At 34.4% G+C, this 6,836-nt stretch overlaps 1 pseudogene; it reads left to right on the top strand.

The window, feature by feature from the left end:
* The first annotated feature begins 2,822 nt into the window (after positions 1–2,822).
* Positions 2,823–6,488, top strand: LOC129315000 (cell division control protein 2 homolog C-like; annotated as a pseudogene).
* Positions 6,489–6,836: the final 348 nt, after the last annotated feature.

The raw sequence follows: 6,836 nt of genomic DNA, 5'->3' as shown, positions 1-6,836 counted from the left end.
TTGGTTATAAATTACATGATTTTTCAATAATCATACTAGTTCAAATCGTTTTGTCCTAAATACAATCAGAATCATCACTTATTAATTCTCTAACTTTATTTATTAATTTAATAAAATTAGTTATCAATCATTTTTTCTTTATTTTGCAAAAGGATATTTTGGTTTATTTTTAGCTACCCAATTTTATTTTAGTTCAGTTAGAAATACTACAGCAAATTTTTAAATTTTTTTGGGATCCATCGATAAATATTTCTTTTCCTTTGTCCTTAGTTAAAATTTTCCCAGAAATTAAAGCTTGCCTTCATAACATTATACTATATCTGTATTATTATTTTTTCAAAAAAAAAAATTAGTTCAATTAACTCTCGTAGCCAACCATGTTATATTTGATCATGGACAATTTCCCTACTTTGATGGTATGTAGGCGCAGCAACCATTAAAATAAAAATAATAATAAATAATAATAATTCCTGGCTTCACTCATTCACTGGAGGCTGTAATGGAATTCTATTCCCGCCAAATTCCATGTCCAAACTCCAAATATATAACCTCTTTGCATTAGCTAGATCTTCGAACCCCAACTCCTCGTCGAACCAGAAGCCCTTGTTTCCAAATTCTCATTCGCCGGACTCAGCAACCACTGCACATTGACAGATCTTATTACCACCAACACCGCCTCGGCCGCCTCCGTCTCCTCCTCCGGCGTAGATATAGCGAAATCTTTCACACATTCCTTCAAAAGTGCTTCCTAATGTACCAAACGGGGCTCTAGATCCCTCAGCAAACTCCGGTTCGGCAAATGCAGTGATAACCAGTCCATCGCCAACTTCTCCGTCGTCGTTGAAGCATGAATCTCTTCAAAACAAGAAGAAGCCATCTCGAATTCGAATTCTTCGTTCGAGAAGGCTCTGGAACTGTCCCATATCAGAAATGTGTTCTTCAACAGTTTGATTCTCCCGGCCATGTGCTGCTAATGGTGAGGCATCGATCCAAGTGAGAGGAGAAGAAATCTCAGCCAATAGGGGATTCTTATTAATGAAGGCCAATTTCTGCTTGGTGTCTTCAGAGAGAAATTTGATTTTGATCGTGATGAAGAAATCAGGTTCTCGTGGAGTTTGAATTGCAAGATTGATGGGTATCGGTTAGTCCTTGCGTTTTGGTGACAAATTGTGTGGGAAAGAGACGGTGCTCAATGCTCAATGCTCAATGCTCATTGCTCATGGGTATTGTCTTCTCGGGGAATACTGTGACCGTGTTAGTTGTGACGTTTTGGCATTGGACTCCTCAAACCGAAATCTTTCACACATTCCTTCAAAGTGCTTCCTAAGTACCAAACGGGGCTCTAGACCCTCAGCAAACTCCGGTTCGGCAAATGCAGTGATAACCAGTCCCATCGCCACTTCTCCGTCGTCGTTGAAGCATGAATCTCTTCAAAAACAAGAAGAAGCCATCTCGAATTCTTCGTTCGAGAAGGCTCTGGACTGTCCCATATCAGAAATGTGTTCTTTCAACAGTTTCATGTGCTGCTAATGGTGAGGCATCGATCCAAGTGAGAGGAGAAGAAATCTCAGCCAATAGGGGATTCTTATTAATGAAGGCCAATTTCTGCTTGGTGTCTTCAGAGAGAAATTTGATTTTGATCGTGATGAAGAATCAGGTTCTCGTGGAGTTTGAATTGCAAGATTGATGGGTATCGGTTAGTCCTTGCGTTTTGGTGACAAATTGTGTGGAAAGAGACGGTGCCAATGCTCAATGCTCATGGGTATTGTCTTCTCGGGGAATACTGTGACCGTGTTAGTTGTGACGTTTTGGCATTGGACTCCTCAAACGACACATCGCCGCTTCGTCGTTTGCCATATTTTTGAAGTTAGGAATAGGAGCTGGATTCCCGGTAATACGTTTCCTTGTGCAGTTCAAGGCCGGTTTAGTTTTCTTGCGTTTTCATGTTGAAAATAAAATTTTACTTTTTAAAAATTGAAAACTATTTGGATAAACTATTTTATAGAAAAACACATTCTAAAAGTACATTCAAACAGCAACTGAACGTAAATTTTTGAAATGTAATTATTATTTGAAACTTTTGAAAAGTAAATTTAAAAAGTGTGATGTTATTTAATCATATTATTTCCAATTTAATCTCTATTTTTTATTTAAATAGTTAATTTATTAAAAAATATAATTATTATTTTAATAATAATAATTAGGTATCATTTTTTTAATATTATAAATTGAATAATTAATTATGTTAATTTTTTATTATTAATGTATTATAAAAATTATAAATTAACAAAAATAAATAACTAGAGATTAAATTTTTAGCATTATAGATCAAAATTATGTTATTAATTTTTAAACATTTTTTAAATATTTCAAATATATTATATTTATATAGTAAAAATTACAAATCATCATAAATTAATGTCTTTTTTAGTAATTGTACATTCAAAAGCCCACATTTTACTATCAAAATCACAACCACTTTTTAATATATCAAATGACTTTTGAAAAAGTATATTCAAACACAAATTTTATTACAACAATTGACTTTCATTAAATTATTTTTACCAAATGAATTTCCACTAGATGAACTTTTTCAAATGAAAACTAAACACACACTTGTCATTTTATTTCTTCACTCTTTGAGGTTAAGTTAGTAAATTCAATGTAACGACCTACCGTTTTTGTTAGTTGATGTCACTGTGAACGCAAGAACAGCGTGTGGATACAGGAGCCTCTTACCTCCTCCTCCTCCAATTACTCTGTTCTCTCCATTCTTTCCCTCCTTTTCTCTTTTCTTTCTCATCTGAATTGCGGGTTCTAATTAGCGCTTCATCACCTGGTCATCCGTGAGCTGGTGTCTCTTCGTCTTGGTCTGTGTTTTCACTCCGTGGAAATATCTTCTTTGATTGTATGTAACATCTTCTTTGATTGTATGTGACAACTGGAGCAAATTTTTGTGTCTCGTGATTCTTTAAATGAGAAGAAATATTGTTCTTGCGCCGCGGCTTGTTTTCTTTCTGAATGGATAGATTTAGGCATTCTTTTCTTCCTGCTCTTGACTTTCTATTTGTCTGATGCGTTTTTCTTTAGTGCTGCATTTGTAATCCATACCCACTAACTTAATCGAGTGCATTATGCCAGAGTGAATTTGCAGTTGCACATACACTAGTGCTTAGGCGTAAAAAGGCCAACATGTGCCAGTCAATGCCTGCTAAATATGATTTCACTAAATCTTTATGTCCTCTTTTATATATATATATATATATATATATATATATATATATGAATTTGAAAAGCAATGGCAATATATCAAAGGTTTGCTCAAACTGCCATTCTTTTTCAGTCAGTAAAAGTCAATGATCCGTTCACATAAGGGACATGATCCATTATTTACTCTTCTAGCTCTTCTTTCCCAAAATTTGTGCATGAGATTGATAGGGGCAGGGGAATAATCTCCCCCCCCCCGGGTTTAAAAACAAATAAAGGCAGTTGAACATTAGCATTAATTAATCTTCTTGTGCTGTTAATTTGATTTTTTATTTTATTCCTGCTGGATATCAATTCTTCCAGAATTAGATAAGCTTTCAATTATATAATCGGCATTACTGACCCTACAAATCTCTTCCTGTTATTGGTGTTGACGCTGTTTTGTAGCAGAATACATTTGGTCTGTCTGTAATTTAATTGTTGCAATTTGTTGCAACTTATTATCATCAATATAAATATGTTATGATGCTATCTCATGCATTTCACTGTTTTTGTCGATCCACTGTCCTTTAAATTTCCAATTTGATTAGTTGGCGATTGACTTGAAATGATAATCCTGTGATGCAATTGATTGAGCTCTTTTTCCTGGTACCACGTCCAAACGGCAACAAATGTTGTTTTGCCTCTGTCAAATTTCTCTGATTTCTTAATAAATTGATGCTCAGGATTTGGTAAGACGGTGATTAGATGTTGTGTAATTTAGAATCAAGGAGAACTCCAAATACGAGAAGTGGTTGAATATCTGATCAAAGATTTCCTTTTTCAGGTGAATCTTGATTGATATTCAATTAATGAATCTTACAAACCAATTGGAATTTTTGGAGAGATACAAGAAGATAAAGATGGTCGGAGAAGGGGGTTACGGGCAGGTATACAAGGCGACGGAAAAGGCCACTGGGAATCTGGTGGCTCTGAAGAGAGATGAAACTGGAGATCGGCTACCAGGGAGTCCCTGAAACTACTCTTCGAGAAATATCCCTCCTTAAGATGCTCCGTACGTCCTTCTACATCGTCCGCTTGCACTCTGTCGAGCTCATTGGCGATACTTCAACTTTAAAGTGTATCCTCATACTGGTCTTTGAGTACCTTGACACTGATCTTAAGAAGTACATGGATCTTCTTCGCCGTGGTCCCAACTCTTGCTCTCTTTCTCCTTCTTGTATTCAGAGCTTCCTTTACCAGCTCTGCATGGGTGTTGAATACTGCCACAGGCATGGTGCCTCCATCGCGACCTCAAACCCCAAAATCTTCTTGTTGACCAGCTGAAGGGGATTCTCAAGATTGCTGACTTTGGTGTCGGACGAACCTTCACTTACCCTCTTAGGAGCTACACACCTAGTTTTGTATTTAATGGAAATTTGTGACATCTGTCTCTATCATTCCTTTCTAGAGGTTGGTTCGTACTTTTGAAAATCCAGCTTCAACATTGACTTCATCTTCACTTGTGGTCCTTGAAGGTTGTTGGAACTCCAACTGAGGAAGTGTGGCCAGGAGTTACTTCTCTTTAGGGTTGGCATGTCTACCCTAAGTGGAGACCACTGAATTTGGCTCTGGTTGTACCAGAATTGGGACCTGATGGAGTAAATCTTCTCTTGGTTAGTATTTTGGTTTCAACTTTTTAGTTTTTTTCAGGTAGCATTTGAATAAGTGGATTTAGATTTTAAACTTAAAATCTCAAATTTAAAATCCATATATTTGAAATCATCTGTTTGAATAGTATATAAAATTTCAAATTTAAAGAAAATGAAAAAAGGGAGATGAGTTATGAAAATGGAAAGAAATGAGAGGGTTAGAGTAGTTAATATTTCAAATAACTAGGGGTATAAGAAAAATTTTAAATTACAAAAAAAATTATAATAAAACATGTAATCCATAAATTTTACGGATCCAAATGGTAGCTTTGGTCTGGATTTAAATTTAAATTCCCATACATTCAAACGCAACATTAGTGTTTTTGCATAAGCCTTTGGGGACAAGTTATCATCAGCAAATTAATTACTATTAGTAGAAGAGTAACTTGCAGTCTGAATTGCATCGTTTTTGGATGAGGACCCAAGATCTATTGGGTGGGGCCATTGATATGATTCTATTCAGATGCATATTATATGGCCGTTCTGCAAAATAAAGGGACATGAGAATCTATACTAAAAAACACTAACTAATTAGTCATTATATGATTAAGATAAACATTAAAGAGACGTTTTGGTTGCTAGAAAAGATGAGAATTGAATGAATTAAAGAAATAAGAATAAAAGTGAACTAAATTATATTTTCTCTTATAATAAAATTAATACTAAATACATACTATAAATGTAGAAATTACCACACTTTTTACAAATTTCATAATTCTCACCTCATAAATTAAATTATCCTCTTTCTATCATGAACATGGTAAATCTATCTCATCTCCACATTTTTATCATTTTTTTTGTTTTTATTTTGTTAACCCATTTCCTTCCTTTCCAGTAACTAAACAGTCAGTAACTAACTTTGCTACATCAAGGTTTTCCAATATCCTGTGGCCTTAAATTGAAAATGCCTTCATTTGAATTTAGCTTTTCTTTTTTCTTTTTTTTTAATACAAGGTCAAGAGAACCTGTGCAAGAGACAATTGTCTTATCATATCTATAGCCATGAGGCTATTACATTTGAAGGGGGGGTTATCAAAGATATAAATATTAAAATTATGATAAGGCATCATACAAGCAAGAAGATCAGCGCATTTGTTGGTTTTTCTATAAACATGAGCAAAAGTGATCACCCAATTTCTCATAATGAGATTCCTAATATTTTTTATAATTGCAGAGATATTTTTTTTCTTTTTTTTTTTTTTTAATGACTTCTATGGGTTGAATCAAAAATTCAGAATCATAAGGACTGTAGGAATACAGTAACAGCTTTTTTTTTTTTGGCCAATTTAGGACAATAATAGCTGGGTGATATATTTGTAGTATATTATTTGCATACAAATTTTGGCAATTTTAATTGAAAATCTGAATCATATTCTCTGTGCTTTGGTAGGGTTCTCTCACAATCAAATTCTTATCCATGACTATGAGAGAGCTGAGGCTGTGTTCTCTTTTGCATTTTTTGGTTTGAATAATTGAATGTGATATTTGTGGCTTGCAGAAAATGCTCAAGTATAACCCTGCTGAGAGAATCTCTGCCATAGAAGCTCTTGATCATCCTACTTCAACAGCCTTGACAAGTCTCAATTTTAGCCATGTGCTATTATAGTCAACAGTTTATGTGTAGTGGCATCTGCTTGGGAAATGAAACTATTTCACCGCGTGGTGATTAAGGATCTGTTAAACTTATTCTATAAGATATAGTTTGTTTTCATCTTGGGTGTGTTTGTGTAGGAGCAAACTGACAACAAATTCTTCAACTCATTCAGCTTTAATTTGCCCAAATTTTAGGTAATTTTTTTTTGGTAGAATTAGTTTCAACATAATACAACAAGATCATATAATTTATGTATTCAACCTCACTGTTGTTTTTATTGTATTAATATTGGAAGGGTAAAGGTTTCTTTAAGTTTCTTGACCAACTAACTTCAATTCTCACCA

This window comes from Prosopis cineraria, unplaced genomic scaffold (genome assembly GCF_029017545.1).
Source record: "Prosopis cineraria cultivar Desert tree isolate PC_DT_omini unplaced genomic scaffold, ASM2901754v1 PC7, whole genome shotgun sequence".
NCBI lineage: Eukaryota > Viridiplantae > Streptophyta > Magnoliopsida > Fabales > Fabaceae > Prosopis > Prosopis cineraria.
This window is presented reverse-complemented; position numbering and strand designations above follow the sequence as displayed.